We start from the raw sequence: 21,856 nt of genomic DNA, 5'->3' as shown, positions 1-21,856 counted from the left end.
TATTCTGTGTGCCTTGGTTGACACTTTGTCAACTTTTAGATGTTGTGTGGCAGTACTCAATAAATATATAAAAATTTCATTGGTATCCCAAACCAAAGCATTCCTCCGTATCAGGTTGTAACCTTGGACAGTTCCCTTAAAAAACCGTCCGTTTATTTAGAAAAAGGATTGGGGGGCGGGGTTGGGAAGATGTAGGTGACAGTTGGCAACACTTTTTCCGTCTGAGTTTCCTTCTCAGACTGCTGTTTATACGTGCATTTGGCCGCCTGTTAACTCTAGCACCCGAGCAGTGACCTGGGCGCCCTCACCTCGACTCTCTGAACCTTTTGGAGTTCTAGGGTGCAAATGATAGGTCCTTGGCTTCTTGAGACTGACAAGGAGTTCAGCTTTCAGCCTGCACTGGCGTTATTTCTGTGGACCTTATCAAAGGAAGGTGATGTGTCCTATTTTTGTTTCTCAAGCACCTAGCACACCTGGTTAAATACATGGTGATCAAAGGAGGCGAAATAACTAATTATTGAAGGAATGACATGGTATTTTTCAAAAAGACTTCAAGAGTTTTTAGGATGTGAGATTTGTAGCTCATTTCCTAACACTGAATAGTAACACCATTAAATTTTTTTTTGTTGTCACATATACCTTTGCATCTGGTTAAATAGTTCTTTTCCTTTTTTAAAAGGTTGACTGTAGTGATGATTTTTAGTTCTGATTGTGGGATCCAATTTTCTCAAAGGAATGCTATTGAATTTGCCAAACAAAATTGACTCTCTCTTTTTTTTTTTGAGACATAGTCTCACTCTGTTGCCCAGGGTGGAGTGCGGTGGAGTGATCTCGGTTCACTGCAACCTCTGCCTCCCAGTGAGCCTCTGCCTCCCGGGTTCAAGCGATTCTTGTGCCTCAGCTTCCTAAGTAGCTAGGACAACACTCCCTGCTAATTTTTGTTTTTAGTAGAGACAGGATTTCTCCATGGTGCCTAGGATGGTCTTGAACTCCTGGTCTCAAGTGATCTGCCCACTTTGGCCTCGGGCTGACCATCCCAGTGCTGGGATTACAGGCGTGAGCCACCGCACCCCACCAGAATGGACTATTTCAAGAGCTTTCCCTTTCATATAGGGAAGGAAAGGATGAAAAACCAAATGATAGGATCACAATTTTCCGCTTGTCTGTTAGCACTCTTTATAGAACAGAGGTCAAGTGCTACTTGCTGCTTCATGCTCATATAGGCCCTTGCCAGTGTGTGGATATACATGGAAGTGACTGGGAATTAACCACATGTACACACAGGTGACAAGCAAGCCTGACATGACCTTTTACTTCAGGTAAAATAAATGCTCCCTCCAGCCTTAAACTCCTGTCAGTCCGTGTAAATATGGGCGAAATGCCAAGGTCACACATGCCAAGAAAACCATCTGCCACAGGTTGCAGAATCAGAAAACAAAACTGACTGACTGCTAGACTCTGGGTTCCATACTAATTTCTTAAGTAAATGACTCTTAAAAAAAAATAGGTTATCCAATGAATTTATTTGTAGTTATTTTTTCAGTTACATCTATAAATTCTCCATAGTTAAACCATTGGGCAAAGGGTCATGACCTGAGAACAGAGAACATTTATGAAATGCTAAATGAGCCAACTCCCAGGCCACAAACATAAACACACCTTGTTATCAGTTTTCTTTTCTTTTTTTTTGAGACGGAGTCTCTCTCTGTCGCCAGGCTGGAGTGCAGTGGCACGATCTCGACTCACTGCCTCCCGGGTTCAAGCAATTCTCCTGCCTCAGCCTCCTGAGTAGCTGGGACTATAGGCACGTGCCACCCCGCCCGGCTAATATACATATATATTTTATATTTTAGTAGAAACGGGGTTTCACCTTGTTGCCCAGGCTGGTTTCGAACTCCTGAGCTCAGGCAATCCACTCGCCTCAGCCTCCCAAAGTGCTGGGATTACAGGTGTGAGCCACCGCACCCGGCCATCAGTTTTCATGTAAAATCGTGTGTTGCTCAGTATCCAGAAATTGTCTCCCTTTGGCCAATATGTAGAGTGAATTCTGTGTTTAGTTTTCTGTGAGTGCTTTGTTTGTGCCTTTTTTTTTTTTTTTTTTTTTTTTGAGACGGAGTCTTGCTCTGTCACCCAGGCTGGAGTGCGGTGGCACAATCTCGGCTCACTGCAACCTCCGCCTCCCGGGTTCAAGTGATCCTCTTGCCTCAGCCTCCTGAGTAGCTAGGACCACAGACATGCATCACCACACTGGGCTAATTAAATTTTTTATAGAGACAAGGTCTCACTCTGTTGCCCAGTCTGGTCTGGAACTCCTGGGCTCAAGTGATCCTCCTGCCTTGTGGATCCTGCCAAAGTGTTGGGACTTACAGGGGTGAGCCACCGTGCCCAGCCCCGTGATTTTTTAAAATAAAAATCTGGATACAAAATGATCTGGAGAGAGAGGTTATAACTGGGTATGTTAGGGTTTTTCTGCAACTTCTGATTCTTTTAAAACAGGCATGATTTGCTGTAATTTTTAACAAAGGGCCAGGTGTGGTGGCTCACATCTGTAGTCCCAGCACTTTGGGAGGCCGAGGCAGACGGATCACTTGAGGTCAGGAGTGCGAGACCAGCCTCGCCAACATGATGAAACCCTGTCTCTACTAAAAATACAAAAATTATCCGGGTCTGGTGGTGGGTGCCTGTAATCCCAGCTACTGGGGAGGCTGAGGCAGAAGAATTGCTTGAACCCGGGAGATGGAGGTTGTGGTGAGCTGGGATCGTGCCACTGTACTCCAGCCTGGGCAATAGAGTGAGACTCCCTCTCAAAAAAAAAAAAAAAAGAAAAGAAAAGAAAAAGAAACTTCTGAAAAGTAGACATATGAGTTTAAAGAACCTTTAGGAATTTAGTTCTTAGTGATTCTGTGGGTCTTGTATATTATCACTGTTATTCTCAAAGTGAGAGCTCATTTAGCATCATTCAGTAGAGGGAGATTACACATAAAAATGAAGAGGCACTGTCTTCCTTTTTTTCTTTTATTTTTTTATTTTTTTTATTTTTTTTGAGATGGAGTTTCCCTCTTGTTGCCCAGGCTAGAGTGCAATGGTGTGATCTCGGCTCACTGCAACCTCCGCCTCCTGGGTTCAAACAATTCTCCTGCCTCAGCCTCTCAAGTAGCTGGGATTACAGGCATGTGCCACCACGCCTGACTAATTTTGTATTTTTAGTGGAGTTGGGGTTTCTCCATGTTGGTCAGGCTGGTCTTGAACTCCTGACCTCAGGTGATCTGCCCGCCTTGGCCTCCTAAAGTGCTGGGATTGCCAGTGTGAACCACTGCGCCCGGCCCCTTCCCTCCTTTTTAAGATAGATTCATATGTGGAGAGAATGGGCTGAAGAGAGAATATCTTTACTGGGAATAGATTATGTGATTTTGTGACTGCTTTTTTGTGGCCTTTTGCTTAAAAAAAAAAAAAAAAGGATGAGTTCAAGTCTGGGCAACGTAGTAGACCCCTCTTCCCCCAAAACCATAAAAACAATTAGTTGGGTGTGATAGTGCCAGCCTGTAGTCCTAGCTACTCAAGAGGCTAAGGCAGGAGGATCACTTGAGCCCAGGAGTTTGAGATTGCAGTGAGCTATCATGGCCACGGCACTCCAGCCTTGACAACAGGGCAAGACCCTGTTTCTTACCAAGAAACAAAACAATAGGATGACTGAATGCAGAGGTGAGAGACACTACTGAGAATTTTCTAACTTGTTCCCACAGAATCAGCACTTAAAGCAGTAACAAAACGATTTTTGTTTAATGGAGACTTTTGACACTTCTTGTCTTTGGAAGTGTATGAACATGGGACCCATAAGACTCACAGGCAGGAAAATAGGTATTGACATTCAGTGTTCTTGTTTTAGTGTTCTCTCTCATTCATTCATAAATTTTTTTTTTTTTTTTTGAGACAGAGTCTCACTCTGTCACCCAGGCTGGAGTGCAGTGGCACGATCCCAGCTCATTGCAACCTCTGCCTCCCAGGTTCAAGCAATTCTCCTGCATCAGCTGCCCGAGTAGCTGGGATTACAGGTGTGCACCACTACACTCGGCAAAGTTTTGTATTTTCAGTAGAGACAGGGTTTCACCATGTTGGCCAGGGTGGTGTAAAGCTCCTGACCTCAAGTGATCCATCTGCCTCGACCTCCCAAAGTGCTGGGATTACAGGCGTGAGCCACCACACCTGGCCCACGCTTGATATTTTATTTTTAAATTTTATTTATTTTTGAGACTGAGTCTCATGCTCTGTTGCCCAGGCTGGGGTGCAGAGGCACGATCTTGGCTTACTGCAACCTCTGCCTTCTAGGTTCAAGCAATTCTCCTGTCTCGGCCTTCTGAGTAGCTGGGATTATAGGCATGAGCCACCACGCCCAGCTATTTTTTGTAGTTTTAGTAGAGATGGGGTTTCACCATGTTAGCCAGGCTGGTCTTGAACTCCTGACCTTGTTATCCACCCACCTTGGCCTACCAAAGTGCTGAGATTACAGGCATGAGCCACCATGCCTGGCCCATTTTTTAAAAAATTTATTTTTGAGACAGAGTCTTGTGCTGTCACCCAGGCTGGAGTGCAGTGGTGCGATCTCAGAACACTGTAACTCCCACCTCCCGGGTTCAAGCGATTCTCCTGCCTCAGCCTCCCTAGTAGTTTGGGATTACAGGCATGCGCCAGCACGCTCGGCTAATTTTTGTAGTTTTAATAGAGCAGGGGTTTCACCATGTTGTCCAGGCTGGTCTTGAACTCTTGACCTCAGGTGATCCCCCTGCCTTGGCCTCCCAAAGTGCTGGGATTACAAGCGTGAGCCACCGCACCTGGCTTAAAAAACGCATATTTTAATATTTTTATAGATTTTTTGATTGATTGACTGATTGAGACGAGCTCTCACTCTGTTGCCCAGGCCAGAGTGCAGTGGTGTGATCCCGGCTCACTGCAACCTCTGCCTCCTGGGTTCAAGCGATCCTCCCATCTCAACTTCCAGAATAGCTGGGACTACAAGATCATGCTGCCGTGCCTGGCTAATTTTTGTATTTTTTTGTAGAAATGAGTTTCCCATGTTGCCCAGGCTGATCTTAAACATTTGGGCTCAGATGTTCCTCGCACCTCAGCCTCCCAAAGTGCTGTGATTACAGGTGTGAGCCACTGCACCCAACCTATTTTCTTTTGTTGTTGTTGTTTTTGAGACGGAGTCTTGCTTTGTCACGCATGCTGGAGTGCGGTGGCGTGATCTTGGCTCACTGCAACCTCCGCCTCCCGGGTTCAAGCAGGTCTCCTGCCTCATCCTCCTGAGTAGCTGAGACTACAGGTGCTCACAGCCACATCCCGCTAACTTTTGTATTTTTAATAGAGATGGGGTTTCGCCATGTTGGCCAGGCTGGTCTTGAACTCCTAACCTCAGGTGATCCACCTGCTTTGGCCTCCCAAAGTGCTGGGATTACAGGTGTGAGCCACTGTGCCTGGTCGACCTGTTTTTTTTTTTTTTTTTTTTTTTTTTTGATATGGCGTTTCGCACTTGTTGCCCAGGCTGGAGTGCATTGGCGTGATCTCAGCTCACTGCAACCTCCGCCTCCCAGGTACAAAGGATTCTCCTGCCTCAGCCTCCTGAGTAGCTGGGATTACAGGCATGTGCCACCATGGCCAGCTAATTTTGTATTTGTAGTAAAGATGGGGTTTCTCCATGTTGGTCAGGCTGGTCTCGAACTCCCAACCTCAGGTGATCTGCCAGCCTCGGCCTCCCAAAGTGCTGGGATTACCGGTGTGAGCCACCACGCCCGGCAGTGGCCAACATTTTTTCATGTTTTTAAAAATACCATTTTTTTTTTTTTTCCGAACCATTTGTTTTTGTGATTTTTTTCCTTTGGTTGGGTATTTTTTTTTTTTTTTCTTAGAGATGAGGTCCAGGCTGGAGTGCAGTTGTGCAATCATGGCCCACAGCAGCCTCGACCTCCAGAGCTCAAGTGATCCCACTTCCTCAGCCTCTGAGCAGCTGTGACTATAGGCATGTGCCACCATGCCTGGCTAATTTTTAATTTTTTTTGTAGAAACAGGGTCTCGTTATATTATGCAGGCTGGACTCACTGTGTTGCCTAGTCTGGTCTGGAACTCCTGGGCTCAAGTGATCCTCCTGCCTTGTGGATCCTGCCAAAAATTTTTTTTTTTTTTTTTTTTGTTGAGACAGAGTCTGGCTCTGTCGCCAGTCTGGAGTGCAGTGGAGTGTCTCGGCTGACTGCAACCTCCACCACCTGGGTTCAAGCGGTTCTCCTGCTTCAGCCTCCTGAGTAGCTGGGACTACAGGCGTGCGCCATCACACCTAGCTAATTTTTGTATTTTTAGTGGAGATGGGGTTTCACCATGTTGGCCAGGATGGTCTCGATCTCTTGACCTCAAGTGATCTGCCTGCCCCAGCCTCCCAAAGTGCTAGGATTACAGGTGTGAGCTACTGCACCTGGCCTTTTTTTTGTAGAGATGAGGTCACACTTTGTTGCCCGGGCTTGTCTTGAACTCCTGGCCTCAAGACATTTTCTTACCTCAGCCTCCCAAAGCATTGGGATTGTAGGTGTGAGCCACCACACCTGGCCATGGTTAACCATTCGAATAATGTTCACACTGCCCCTAGCCAGAGTAGATAGAGATATGCCCCTGCACATAGTCATTCAGACACTTTCTGAAATGAACAATCTATGTTTGTTTTCTGGCGGGAGTGGGGTGGGAAGGGGTATGGTTGTTGCTTTATGAAATAATAAGTTGTTAGTTAATTATTACTTAAGCTCCTAAGACATTTTTTTAAAGACAAAGACTAGCTCTGGATTAAGACATCTTTTTTTAAATTTGAGATTTCTGAATGTGAATATCTAAATGAGATACCATTGTGTGTCCCTGCTGTAGTGACACTCATATTTTTATTTAGTTAAAAATCACAAAAGAATGCTACGCATGGTGGCTCACGCCTGTAATTTCAGCACTTTGGGAGGCCGAGGTGGTGGATTACCTGAGGTCAGAAGTTCAAGACCAGCCCTGACCAACATGGTGAAACCCCGTCTCTACTAAAAACACAAAAATTAACTGGGCATGGTGGCGGATGCCTGTAATCCAAGCTACTCCAGAGGCAGAGGCAGGAAAATCACTTGTACCTGGCGGGGGGGCGGAGGTTGTAGTGAGCTAATATTTCGCCATTGCACTCCAGCCTGAGCTACAGAGTGGGACTGTGTCTTCAAAAGAAAAAACAAAACAAAAATCACAAAAGAGGACACCAAACTGGGTATAGTACCAAACTGGTTCAGAGGGTAGATTAGTAGATTGACTATTCACTGGATTGCTGAAGTGTGTGCCATAGGTCACACATCCCATTCTGTGCTTGAGAGAGTACAGGATTCCTGCTTCTTGGAACCTTTACCTTACCTTTAACTACCTGCTGCTTATTATATTGTACTGAACTTTGCTTCCCAGGAGAACTGATATTAGAACCTACCCAGGTTATTTTGCTCTGCTCTGCACTCAATGAATACAGTGGTTATCTAAATAAATTATTAGGTTGTGGTCAGAAATATCTGCTTAGACCACTTTAATAATATATGTAATGTTATATATATTTAAAAAGCTGTCATTTGGAAATGTGTATATATAAGTTTTGTTTTATACTTTGAAATCTTGACCAGTGATATTTAATTATTGCTTTGAACATAGCACTGTGTTTTCTTTTCTTTTTCCTTTTTTTTGTTTTTTTTGAGACGGAGTCTTGCTCTGTCGCCCTGGCTGGAGTGCAGTGGCAGGATCTTGGCTCACTGCAACCTCCGCCTCCTGGATTCAAGCAATTCTCTTGCCCCAGCCTCCTGTGTAGCTGGTACTACAGGCACCCACCACCATACCCGGCTAATTTTTTGTATTTTTTAGTGGAGATGGGATTTCACCACGTTAGCCAGGATGGTCTCAATCTGACCTCGTGATCTGCCTGCCTTGGCCTCCCAAAGTGGTGGGATTACAGGCATGAGCCACCCGTCCGGCCATACTGTATGTTATTTTCTTAAGAATTACAGCGTTCAGGCCGGGTGCGGTGGCTCAAGTCTGTAATCCCAGCACTTTGGGAGGCCGAGGCGGGCGGATCACGAGGTCAGGAAATCGAGACCATCCTGGCTAACACGGTGAAACCCCGTCTCTACTAAAAATACAAAAAATTAGCCGGGCGTGTTGGCGGGCGCCTGTAGTCCCAGCTACTCGGGAGGCTGAGGCAGGAGAATGGCGGGAACCTGGGAGGCGGAGCTTGCAGTGAGCCGAGATCGCGCCACTGCACTCTAGCCTGGGGGACAGAGCAAGACTCCGTCTCAAAAAAAAAAAAAAAAAAAGAATTACGGCGTTCAGTAGTTTGGCATAATAGGCACACCCAAAAATGTTTGAAGTGAACCATGGGCATTTATATATTAATGTAATAGAGAAGTACCGAGTTGAGGGTATAGAATTTTATTTTATGTTATTTTTTTTGAGACAAGGTCTGGCCCAGGTTGGAGTGCAGTGGTGCGATCTTGGCTCACGGCAACCGTTGCCTCTTGGGCTCAAGCCATCCTTCCGTCACAGCCTCCCAAGTAGATGGGACTACAGGTGCGCACCACCATGCCCAGCTAATTTTTGATATTTTGTAAAGACGGGTTTCACCATGTTGCCCAGTCTGGTCTTGAATTTGTGAGCTCAAGTGATCTGCCTGCCTCAGCCTCCCAAAGTGCTGGGATTACAAGCATGAGCCACCGCGTCCAGCTAGGGTTTTTTTTTTTTTTTTTTTAAGGTTAGTAAACTTTTTCAGTAAATCTGCCACCACCCCTCCCAACTTTTTATTAGGTAAACTTCCAAACATATAGAAAAATGGAAAGTACATTTGTCATTTGTATACCCACTATATAGATTCAGTAGTGGTTGTTTTATTTATCTGTCTGTATATGTGGACGTGTGGGTGTAGATACACATATACACACATACACATATTTAATTGCCGGACCATTTTAAATTGCAGACATGATACTTTGCCCCTCAGTACTTAACATGTTTAAATTACAGACATTATGATACTTTGCCTCTCAGTACTTAACATATTTATCTCCTAAAAAATGAGAATATTCTGCCATATAACCACCATATTATTTACGTTTGAGAACATTTCCAAGGCCGGGTGTAGTAGCTAATGCCTGTAATCCCAGCACTTTGGGAGGCTGAGGTGGGTGGAACACTTGAGCTCATGAGTTGAAGATCAGCCTGAGTAACATGGCAAAATCTTGTCTCTGCAAAAAATATAAAAATTAGCCTGGTGTGGTGGTGCGTGCCTATAGTCCTAGCTACTCGGGGGGCCGAGGCAGGAAGATCGCACCAGCCTAGGAAGTCAAGGCTGAGGTAAGATGTGTTCATGCCACTGTGCCGCAGCCTGGGCAACACAGTGAGACTCTGTCAAAAAGAAAAGAAAAAAGAAAAAAAAGAACCTTCGTAATATCATCTAATATTAATTTGAATTAATTTTTAAGAGCACGGTATATGTCAGTTATTGTATAGCTAACTAGCTTCTTAATATTTTTATAATGAATTAATGAAACTCATCTGGGAGGAAGTGTTTGCATTTTAGTTACTTTTCTATAAGAAATTTAAATTTGAGGCTGGGTGCAGTGGCTCACGCCTGTAATCCCAGCACTTTGGAAGGCCGAGGTGGGCAGATCACGAGGTCAGGAGTTCGAGACCAGCCTGACCAACATGGTGAAACCCTAAACTACTAAAAATACAAAAATTAGCTGGGCATCGTGGCATGTGCCTGTAATCCCAGCTACTCTGGAGGCTGAGGCAGGAGAATCACTTGAACCTGGGAGGTGGAGGTTGTGATGAGCTGAGATCGTGCCACTGCACTCCAGCCTAGGCGACAGAGCAAGACTCCATCCCCCCTCCCCAAAAAAAAAGAAAGAAATTTAAATGTGAAATCAATAAAACGGAATTAAAATTGGCTAATTTTGTTTTAAAATTATCACATTGACCAGGCGTGGTGGCTCATGCCTGTAATCTTAGCACTTTGGGAGTCCGAGGCGGGCGGATCACCTGAGGTCAGGAGTTCGAGACCAGCCTGACCAACATGGAGAAACTCTGTCTCTACTAAAAATATAAAATTAGCTGGGCTTGGTGGCGCACGCCTGCAATCCCAGCTACTCAGGAGGCTGAGGCAGGAGAATCACTTGAACCCGAGGCGGAGGTTGCAGTGAGCCGAGATCATGCCATTGCACTCCAGCCTGGGCAACAAGAGCGAAACTTTGTCTCAAAAAAAAAAAATAAATAAATAAAATTATCACATAGAAACTATTATGGACCAGGCACAGTGGCTCATGCTTATAATCTTAGCAGTTTGGGAGGCCAAGGAAGGAGGATAGCTTGAGCCCCAGAGTTCCAGAACAGCCTGGGCAACATAGTGAGACTGTATCTTTACAAAAAAATAGAAAAATTAGCCGGGTGTGGTGGTATGCACCTGTGGCTCCGGCTACTCGAGATGCTGAGGTGGGAGGATCCCTTAAGCCCAGGAGGTCAAGGTTGCAGTGAGCCCTGATTGTGCCACTGTACTCTGGCATACAGCACCACTTGCTCTGGATGACAGAGCAAGACCCTGTCTCAAAAAGAAAACAAATTTTTTCCCCCTTTTTGAAACTTTGAGGTATAGAAATACAGAAACTGACCCTACATTTAATATTTTTGCTAGTAACTTTTTTTTTTTTTTTTTTTTTGAGACAGTCTTTCGCTTTGTCACCCAGGCTGGAGTGTAGTGTGCAATTTCATCTCACCACAACCTCCGCCTCCTGGGTTCAAGTGATTCTTGTGCCTCAGCCTTCTGAGTAGCTGGGACTACAGTGCCTACCACCATACCCAGCTAATTTTTGTATTTTTAATAGAGACGGGGTTTCGCCATGTTGACCATGCTGGCCTTGAACTTGCAACCTCAAGTGACCTGCCTGCCTCAGCCTCCCAAAATGCTGGGATAACCAGCGTCAGCCACCGCCCCATGGCCATCTTTTTTTTTTTTTAAATCACGTGTTTCCAGGCTATCTTGTTTCTGACTTGTTTACCTGCTCTGCCAGGGTTATAGAGCCTGAGAAATTCTTTTACCTGCTGATAAGATTTCCTCTGGGGTATAGGCCTAGAATTTTTATGATTCTGGATTCTATTACTGCCCCCCTTCCTTTTTTTTTGAGACAGTGTCTCATGCTATTGCCCAGGTTGGAGAGCAGTGTTGCAATCAGAGCTCAGTGTAGCCTCAACTTCCTGGGCTCAAGCTATCCCCCTACCTTAGCCTCCCAAGTAACTGAGATTATAGGTGTGAGCCACATGCGACATCTATTACTGCCTTTTTTTTTTAAACTTTTTTTTTGATGGAGTCTTGCTCTGTTGCCCAGGCTGGAGTGCAATGGCGTGATCTCGGCTCACTGCAACCTCCACCTCCCGGGTTCAAGCAATTCTCCTGCCTCAGCCTCCCGAGTAGCTGAGAGTACAGGCGCGTGCCACCATGCCCAGGTAATTTTTGTAGTTTTAGTAGAGATGGGGTTTTACCATATTGGCCAGGGTGGTCTCAAACTCCTAACCTTGTGATCTGCCCACCTTGGCCTCCCAAAGTGCTGGGATTACAGGCGTGAGCCACCATGTCTATTATTGCCCTTTAAAGTGTGTTTTCTCTTGTTCTTCCTGCAGTTTTAATTAAATTAATTTTTTTTGGTAGAGATGGGGGTCAAACTATGTTGCCCAGGCTGGTCTCAAACTCCTGGCCTCAAATGATCTGCCGCCTCGGCCTCCCAAGGTGCTGGGCTTGCAGGCGTGAGCCACTGCGTCCGGCTTTCCTGCTGGACCAGGAACTTTATAATTTTCTAGCTCTACCTTATCCCATTCCCCCAAGTAGGTGGAAAGATAAACAGAAACACAGATGCTTAGAAAGAACAAATATTTATTGAGCCAGGCTCTGTTCTTTTTCTTTTTTTTTTTTTTTTTTTTTTTTTTGAGACGGAGTCTCGCTCTTGCCCAGGCTAGAGTGCAGTGGCGGGATCTTGGCTCACTGCAACCTCCGCCTCCCGGGTTCAAGTGATTCTGCCTCAGCCTTCCAAGTAGCTGGGACTACTGGCACGCACCGCCATGCTCGGCTAATTTTTGTATTTTTAGTAGAGATGGGGTTTCACCATATTGGCCAGGCTGGTCTCGAACTCCTGACCTCGTGATCTGCCAGCCTCGGCCTCCCAAAGTGCTGGGATTACAGGCTTGAGCCACCGCGCCTGGCCAAGCTTTAAGTGTTTTTTCAAGCTACTGGGGAAGAAAAGGGAAGAAAAAAAGGTTAAGCTGCTCTTTCAGCAAATAATTCATTTCATCTCATAAGATAGTTATTTAGATCTGAAACTTTAGATACATATTCAGAGTGTCTCCTACTCATTATTCTTGAACATTCAGAAAAGTTAGCTCTCATAAATGCCTTTCTTGTTTTCTATCTTATTCCTTCTCACATTTGAAGTCTCAGCAGTGTTTTTTGGCTACTTCTTCCTCTGAGAAACATTATATTTAGTTTGTTTGACTTTGAAATTCCTTGGCTTTCCTCTTACCTACGTGACCATTCTGTGGATTCCTCTTACTCAGATGAATGTTGTGCTCCTGGGCATTCTTTCTAAGAATTTCTATTCCCAGGGGTTCAATTTACCATTTGTTGATTATTAGAAAATGTTTAACCTACTCATCTAACAGATTTTATTTATTTATTTATTTATTTATTTATTTATTTATGAGACGGAGTCTTGCTGAGTCGCCCAGGCTGGAGTGCAGTGGTGCAATCTCGGCTCACTGCAAGCTCCACCTCCCCGGTTCATGCCATTCTCCTGCCTCAGCCTCCCAAGTAGCTGGGACTACAGGCGCCCGCCACCATGCCCGGCTTATTTTTTTGTATTTTTAGTAGAGATGGGGTTTAACCATGTTAGTCAGGTTGGTCTCGATCTCCTGACCTCGTGATCTGCCCGTCTCGGCCTCCCAAAGTGCTGGGATTACAGGCGTGAGCCATCGCACCCGGCCTGTTTATTTTTGAGATGGGGTTTCACTCTTGTTACCCAGGCTGGAGTGCAATGGCGCAAACTCGCCTCACCATCACCTCCACCTCCCAGGTTCAAGCCGTTCTCCTGTCTCAGCCTCTGGGGTAGCTGGGATTACAGGCAAGCACCACCACACCTGGCTAATTTTGTAGTTTTAGTAGAGATGGCGTTTCTTCATGTTGATCAGACTGGTCTTGACCTCGCGACCTCGGGTGATCCATCCACCTCAGAGTCCCAAAGTGCTAGAATTACAGGCGTGAACTACCACGCCTGGCCTTACAGATACTTTCATTGAGTGCCAACTATGTGCCTGATACTGTGCCCATTGGGCATACAGTGGTGAGTAAAACAGACAAGGTCCTTCTCTCATGGAACTGATAGCCTACTTTAAGGCTAGATCTCTCTCTGGAGTTTCAGATTTATCTTATTATTGTTTATTGGGCGTGACTATCTCCTAACGTGTCCAAAACTGAACTTATTTCCCAAACCTGGTTCTCTTTTCTTCCCTATCTTCGTGAAGGATACCACCATCTACCTGGCCAGAAATCAAGTTACCATCCCTAACTCTTCCTCATTCCCATTGCTACTTTCTTTTGTTTTCAACTTTTAAATATTGCTGGAATCTCATTACTTTCTAAATCCATTTATACTACTCTGGTACAGGACACCAGTATCGCTCACCCTGAATGCAAACTCCATATACCTGGAAGTTTGTCTTTCACCACTATATCCCAGTAGCTAGCACATAGAAAGTGCCAGGGAAATTTTTCTGAATAGATGAATGGACAACTAAAACTAGTCCATAACTGATTTTTCTGCTTCCAGTATGGCCAAGCTATAAACCGCCCATCTCTCCAAAATGGAAATCTGATCCGATCATTCCACAAGCCCTTAGTGGCTTTTTCTCAAATTCCTGGGCTCAAGTGGTCCTCTCACTTCAGCTTCTCAAAATGCTGAGAATACAGATGTGAGGCACCGTGCCTGGCCAGTTGCTCTTTCTAAGGCTCTTGAAAACGACTTAAGTTCCTAACATACAAGACCTTGTGATCTGGCTGCCCCAGTCTTGTCAGTCTCATCTGTTTCTTTTTGAGCCATAGTGAACATTTTGAATTTGGTTTGTAAAAAGTATTCTCTCTCCAGGCCTTCCTAAAAGCTGTCCCTTTGCTTGGCACTCACTTTCTCTTCTTTTCTGTTGCCTTATTTTATTTATCTTTCAGATTTCAATTCTGGAAAGCCTTAACACCCGAGTGTGGATTGGGCACATTTTATATCCTTCCACAGCTTACAGTCCTCTTGCCCTCTTGTAGCACTTTCAATGCTGTGTGAAACTAACCTATTGCTTTTATTCTCTCACCAACTAGGATGCAGTAGATAATTAACAGAAATTTGTTGGTTGGATGGATGAATATGCTAAAGGTCAAATTGCTAAGACTAACCATTTAAAGTTCTCTTTGTGCATTCAAATTATCGTTCTTCTGGTGCCAAGTTATGCTAAAACTTCCAAAGAGTTTTTCAATAAGTCCTTTCACTTTTGCATATACAGAAAAACCATGACTTCTCCTGGGTATAATTATTTCAGACTTATTTCAGACACTTTACCTACATTGCCTTATACATACTATTCTATAAATATTTATGCATTTAAAAAATCTAAATGTTACGATCATTGGAATTACTTTCAGAAGTATTGTAGGAATTCAAGCCGGGTATAGCAATACATGCCTGAAGTCCCAGCTACTCAAGAGATTGAGCCCAGAATTCAAGGCCAGCTGGGCAACATAGCAAGACCCCATCTCTAAAAATAATAGTGATTATATTAATAATGCCGGTGCAGTGGCTCATGCCTGTAATCTCAGCACTTTGGGAGGCCGAGATGGGCAGATTATTTGAGGTCAGGGGTTCGAGACCAGCCTGGCCAACATGGTAAAAACCCATCTCTACTAAAAATACAAAAAATTAGCCAGGTGTGATGACGCACACCTGTAATCTCAGCTACTGGGGAGGCTGAGGCAGGAGAATCGCTTGAACCCAGGAGGTGGAGGTTGCAGTGAATGAAGATCGTGCCACTGCACTGAAGCCTTGGGTGACACAGCGAGACTCCACCTCAAAAAAAAAAAAAAAATTTCCATACAAATGAAGATTAAGTGCCAAAACTTAATTTTAACTCTGTTTCTTCTCTTATGTTAGACATTTCTATTTTTTTCTTTTTTTTTTTTTTTTTTTTTTTTTTTTTTTTTTTTTTTTTTGCAGACAGAGTCTCACGCTGTCACCCAGGCTGGAGTGAAGTGTCGTGATCTCGGCTCACTGTAACCTCTGGCCCTTAGGTTCAAGCGATTCTCGTGCCTCAGCCTTCCAAGTAGCTGGGACTACAGGCATGTGCCACCATGCCTGGCTAATTTTTTGTATTTTAGTATTTTGTATTTTAGAGACGGGGTTTCACCATGTTGCTCAGCCTGGTATCAAATTCCTGAGCTCAGGCAGTTCGCCCGCCTTGGCCTCCCAAAGTGCTAGGATTACAAACGTGAGCCACTGTGCATGGCCCATGTTAGACCTTTCTAATCAGGATTCAACAGTACCTTAGAGTAACAGATAAAATGGTTAGTAAAACAACATTTATTTCTGAAGAAAACATTTGTTCTAAAGAAAAATAAACAATTATTTTTGGGGGCATGGAAATCTATATTGGTTAAAAACCTGTGCTAGACTATTATGGTATAGGCCAGACACAGTGGCTTATGCCTGTAATCCCAGCACTTTGGGAGGCCAAGGAGGACAGATCACCTGAGGTCAGGAGTTTGAGACCAGCCTGGCCAACTTGGTGAAACCCCGTCTCTACTAAAAATACAAAAAATTAGCCAGGCATGGTGGTGGGTGCCTGTAATCCCAGCTACTCCAGAGGCTGAGACAGCAGAATCGCTTGAACCTGGGAGGCAGAGGTTGCAGTGAGCTGAGGTTGCGCCATTGCACTCCAGCCTGGGCAACAATAGTGAAACTCCGTCCCTCCCCCCCCCCCCCAAAAAAAAAAGACTATTATGGTATAAATCAAATTTCTATTTTTAATTATGTACTCCTCAATTTGAATTTTCTTTCAGTTACCTGTTCTAGCCTAGCCATATTTTGTTACTGCTACCTGTCAGAAACAAATACCTTTTTTGTTTGTTTGTTTATTTTTTGCCAGGCATCAGATGATGGCAAAACAAATACCTTTTTAAAGGTTAAGCAGTTTTTTCAAAGTGTAGGATCAAACCAGACTTTTATAAAACCAGAAAGGTAATTTTTTTTTTTTTTTTTTTTTTGAGACAGAATCTCACTGTGTCACTCAGGCTGGAGTGCAGTAGTGCGATCTCAGCTCACTGTAACCTCTGCCTCCTGGGTTTGAGCGATTCTCCTGTCTCAGCCTCCCAAGTTGCTGGGACTACAGGTGTGTGCCACCAAACCCAGCTAATTTTTGTATTTTTGGTAGAGACAGTGTTTTACCATGTTGGCCAGGATGGTCTTCATCTCTTGACCTCGTGATCTGCCTGCCTTGGCCTCCCTGAATGCTAGGATTACAGGCATGAGCCACCGTGCCCAGCCCCATAAGGGTCACTTTTAAAAAGACGATTGCCTATGGTTTCTTTGTGAAAATAGTCCACTTGAACTTGTTTGATGTAATTTGGACACATTTGGCAGAAATTACACACTCATTTTTTGCTTTGTTTAGTTTTAATTTTTTTTTTTTTTAGACAGAGTTTTGCTCTTGTTGCCCAGGCTGGAGTACAATGGTGCAATCTCGGCTCACTGCAACCTCTGCCCTGCGAGGTTCAAGCTATTCTCTTGCCTCAGCTTCCCAAGTAGCTGGGATTACAGGCATGCGCCACCATGCCTGGCTAATTTTGTATTTTTAATAGAGACAGGGTTTCTCCATATTGGTCAGGCTGGTCTTGAACTCCCAACCTCAGTTGATCCTCCCGCCTTGGCCTCCCAAAGTACCAGATTACAGATGTGAGCCACTACACCTGGACATTTTTTTTTTTTTTTTTGAAGGCAGGGTCTCTCTGTCCTAGACTGGAGTGCAGTGGCATGATTATGGCTCACTGCAGCCTTGACTTCAGTCTCATGTGATCCTTCCACCTCAGCCTCCCAAGTAGCAGGTACTATAGGTACTGTCACAAGTATTATAGGCATCAAGCCAGACACCACCATGTCCAGCTAATTTTTGTAATTTTTGTACAGACAGGGTCTCACCATGTTGCCCAGGCTGGTCTGAAACTTCTGGGCTCAAGCAGTCTGCCCACCTTGGCCGCCCAAAGTGCTGGGATTATAGGTGTGAGCCACTGTGCCCGACTCTAGTTTTAACTCCAAAAAATACTTTTATCTTGGGATAGGAAGTCAGTCCGTAATTGTCTCAGTTTTAACCATCCTTAACCTAGCCAAGGGCCAGGAATTAAACAGACTTCTCCGCAGCCAAATTAAATGTCTCAAGCATTAAAGTTTGTTGTCTTGGCTTACTGAAGAAACATTTAAGGGCAAAGTGCTTATTTACCCTTATTTTATTTTATTTTTTATTTTTTGGAGACAGAGTCTCGCTCTGTTGCTCAGGCTGGAGTGCAGTGGCACCATCTCGGCTCATTGCAACTCCCGCCTCCCAGGTTCAAGTGATTGTCTTGCCTCAGGCTCCTGAGTAGCTGGAGTTACAGGTGACTTGCACAATGTCTGGCTAATTTTTTTATTTTTAGTAGAGACAAGGTTTTGTCTTTTTGGCCAGGCTGGTCTCGAAGTCCTGACTTCAGGTGATCCACCTGCCTCGGCCTCCCAAAGTGCTGGGATAACGCGTGAGCCACTGCGCCTGGCCGGGTCTTTTTTAAGATAACAATTTCTAGTTTTTTTTTTCTTTTTTTTTAATAATAGAAGAATGTTTTCATAACAGAGTCAAGTGTTGAAGCAAAAACCACAGTGTCAGGATTGAAGATCTGTAAATTAAAGTCAGAAATGTAAGATGTTGGCCATATACCTACAGAAGCACAAAACTGTGTAACAAAGTTTGCTTCATCACTTGGCTGATGTAGAAAACATCATAATACAGGTAGAGCATTCCTAGTCTGAAAATCTGAAATGCTTCAAAATCTGAAACTTTTTGCGTGCTGAGATGACGTCACAAGTTACTTTGAACATAATACTATTTCACTGTATTTTTTTTCCTTTTTTTTTTTTTTTTTTTTGAGACAGAGTTTTGCTCTTATTGCCCAGGCTGGAGTGCAATGGCGCTATCTCGGCTCACCACAACCTCCGCCTCCTGGGTTCAAGCGATTCTCCTGCCTCAGCCTCCCAAGTAGCTGGGATTACAGGAATGCGCCACCATGCCTGGCTGATTTTGTATTTTTAGTGGAGACGGGGTTTCTCCATGTTGGTCAGGCTGGTCTCAAACTGCCGACCTCAGGTGATCTGCCCGCCTCGGTCTCTCAAAGTGTTGGGATTACAGGCGTGAGCCACCACGCCTGGCCACTTTTTCACTGTATTAATGGTACATCGTATTTTTTTTTTTTTTTTTTTGAGACGGAGTCTTGCTCTGTCACCCAGCCTGGAGTGTGGTGGCACTATCTCAGCTCACTGCAGCCTCCGCCTCCTGGGTTCAAGCAGTTCTTCTGCCTCAGCCTCCCCAGTAGCTGGGACCACAGGCACATGCCGCCACACCCGGCTAATTTTTGTATTTTTAGTAGAGACCGGGTTTCACCATGTTGGCCAGGATTGTCTTGATCTCCTGACCTTGTGATCCGCCCTTCTTGGCCTCCCAAGTTGCTGGGATTACTGGCGTGAGCCACTGTGCCCGGCCCAAAGTATCCAATTCTTTAAACCCATCCAGCCGGGCACAGTGGCTCATGCCTGTAATCCCAGCACTTTGGGAGGCCTAGGTGGGCGGATCACCTGAGGTCAGAAGTTCGAGACTAGCCTGGCAACGCAGAGAAACCCCGTCTCTACTAAAAATACAGAAAATTAGTCTGGCATGGTGGCAGATGCCTGTAATCTCAGCTACTGGGGAGGCTGAGTTAGGAGAATCGGTTGAACCCTGGAGGCAGGGGTTGCAGTGAGCCGAGATCGCACCACTGCACTCAAGAGCGAAACTCCATCTCAGAATAAATAAATAAATAAGTAAGTAAGTAAGTAAAAACCCATTTACCCCCACAGGCTTGTGAGACTGGTTGGAAGAAGTACTGCTAGGCAGGGCCTGTGTGTTTGGAAAAAAAATCACTCAGGGTGTTTGTGATTATAACTGTCTCACCCTTCCCTCTAATTCAGAAACCATTGCTTAAGAGTGGAAAAAAAAAACCATGAACTGCCTGTCTTCTGCTCTCACACCAAAAACAATCAGCCCACTGCTTTTGTAGTTCATGAGCATGATGATTGGTTGTTCATGCAGGTGTGTGAGATATGCCACCCTTGAACCTTGTTACAACATTGGCACATTATCAGACCTGAAAAAAAAAAAACACATAACACAGAAGACTTCTGTGACCAAATATGTGGGGGAGGGCAGGTGCGGTGGCTCATGCCTATAATCCCAGCACTTTGGGAGGCTGAGGCAGGTGGATTGCTTGAGTCCAGGGGTTTGAAACCAGCCTGAGCAACATGATGAAACCCCATCTCTACAAAAAATATAAAAATTAGCTGAGCATGGTGGCATGTGCCTGTAGTCCCAGCTACTTGGAAGGCTGAGGCAGGAGGATTGCTTGAGCCCTGGAGGTCAAGGTTGCAGTGAGCCCTGAAGGTCAAGGTTGCAGTGAGCTGGGATCATGTCACCTGCACTCCAACCCAGGCAACAGAGTGAGACCCTATCTTAAAAAGCAAACAAATAAAAAATATGGGAGTGGTTTTCCTTGCCAGCAAGCAATCAGTTCTGCATCAGGCACCAGCTAGGTGTCGTCTAACTTAATACTGACACTGTCTACTTGGAGATAGTGTCAGATCCCACAGTTTGAGGGCTCAGTCCCCAAGACTACCGCCAACACTTATGCCATTCTCAAGCCTCAGGTTATTTTACCTGTGCTTCTGACCAATTTGCCATATATATATGTACATATATATGTATATGTGTGTGTGTATGTATAATATAGGTACTATAATTTTTTTTCTTTATGAGATGAAGGTCTTGTTGTGTTGCCCAGACTGATCTTGAATTCCTGGGTGCAAGCTGTCTTCCTGCCTCAGCCTCCGAATCACTGGGATTACAGTCATGTGCCACCTTGCCCAGCTACTGTCTTATTTTTGATGAATCCTCTGTGTCCAGTACAGTCTCCAACTGGCTATAAACTGGGGTTCCCACAACTCCCACCTCAGGTTCAGTTGATTTGCTGAGTGGTTCGCAGAACCTGGGGAAACACTTATGTTTACTGTTACAAAGGATGTAGATGAAAAGATGCATAAAGCAAGGTGTGGGGGTAGTGGTGCAGAGCTTCCATGCCCTCCCTGTACATGTCACCCTACAGGAACCTCCACGTGTTCAGCTATCCGGAAGATCTCTAAACCTTGTTCTTTTGAGTTTTTATGGAGGCGTCACTACGTAGGTATGAAACCATTGGTCATTGGTGATCAACTTCACCTTCAGCCCCTTTCCCCTCCTGAGAGGTTGTGTGGGGTGGGCTGAAAGTCCTAACCCTCTAATTATGCTTTTGGTCGTTCCAGTGACCAGCTCCCATCCTTAAGCTACGTAGGGGCTGCCAGCCATGAATCTACCCATTAGCATACAAAAAGACATCTCTCTGGAGATTCTAAGGATTTTAGGAATTATATGTTAGGAAACTGGGTCAGAGACCAAATATGTATTTCACAATATCACACTGTTACGTTCTTATATAATCTTGCATTTTATTTTTTTTTACCTGTCGATCTGTCCATGTTGATATACATATGCATCTAATTCTTTCCTTTTAACTGCTGTGTATTCCATCGATGACATGAATATACCACTATCCATTCTTCGTTACCACATTATATATTACAAATGTTCTTGCAGTAACATTCGGTTCATGTGTAAGATCTTCTCAAAGATATATATTTTAGAAATAGGATGCCAGGTTTTAGGATATGTATTTGTAAAATTAACTAGATATGGTAACATTGCTTGTCAAAGGAGTGCAGTGATTTATATTCCTATCAGTAGTATAAGAGACTTCTTATTTTCTTGTATCTTTGCCAACACTTGGCACTATCAGACTTTTTGGTTTCTCTTGCCTGTCTGATGTGGTTGAAACCACTTCTTTCTTTCTTTCTTTTTTTTGTTTTTTTTTTTTTTTTTTGAGACAGAGTCTCGCTCTGTCACCCAGGCTGGAGTGCAGTGGAGCAATCTTGGCTCACTGCACCCTTCGCCTCCTGGGTTCAAGCAATTCTGCTGCCTCAGCCTCCCAAGTAGTTGGGATTACAAGCACATGCCTCCTCCCTGTCTGGCTAATTTTTGTGTTTTTAGTAGAGTCAGGGTTTTACCATGTTGGCCAGGCTGGTCTCGAACTCCTAACCTCAAGTGATCCATCCACCTCAGCCTCCCAAAGTTCTGGGATTACAGGTGTGAAACCACTTTATATATATCGCTATATATATATATGTATGTATCACTATATATCTCTCTATATATCTCACTATATATATCATTTTATATATATATATATATATATATCACTATATATATACATTTTTTTCTTTTCTGGGAGATGGAGTCTCACTCTGTCACCCAGGCTGGAGTGCAGTGGCGAGATCTCGGCTCACTGCAAGCTCCACCTCCTGGGTTCCTGCCATTCTTCTGCCTCAGC

At 44.5% G+C, this 21,856-nt stretch overlaps 1 protein-coding gene and 1 non-coding gene across 11 annotated transcripts in view; both read left to right on the top strand.

Moving 5' to 3' along the window:
* Positions 1-21,856, top strand: part of SPAG9 (sperm associated antigen 9) — a 158,727-nt gene that overhangs the window by 1,069 nt on the left and 135,802 nt on the right. The window lies entirely within an intron of this gene.
* On the top strand, positions 19,430-19,534 carry LOC115838481. The gene has a single exon (XR_004033506.1). It is a non-coding gene; the product is annotated as a small nucleolar RNA U13 (small nucleolar RNA).

The sequence above is a fragment of the Nomascus leucogenys genome, chromosome 14, assembly GCF_006542625.1.
Source record: "Nomascus leucogenys isolate Asia chromosome 14, Asia_NLE_v1, whole genome shotgun sequence".
Classification (NCBI taxonomy): Eukaryota; Metazoa; Chordata; class Mammalia; order Primates; family Hylobatidae; genus Nomascus; species Nomascus leucogenys.
Note: the sequence above shows the minus strand (reverse complement) of the source record. Positions and strands in the feature narration are given on the sequence as shown.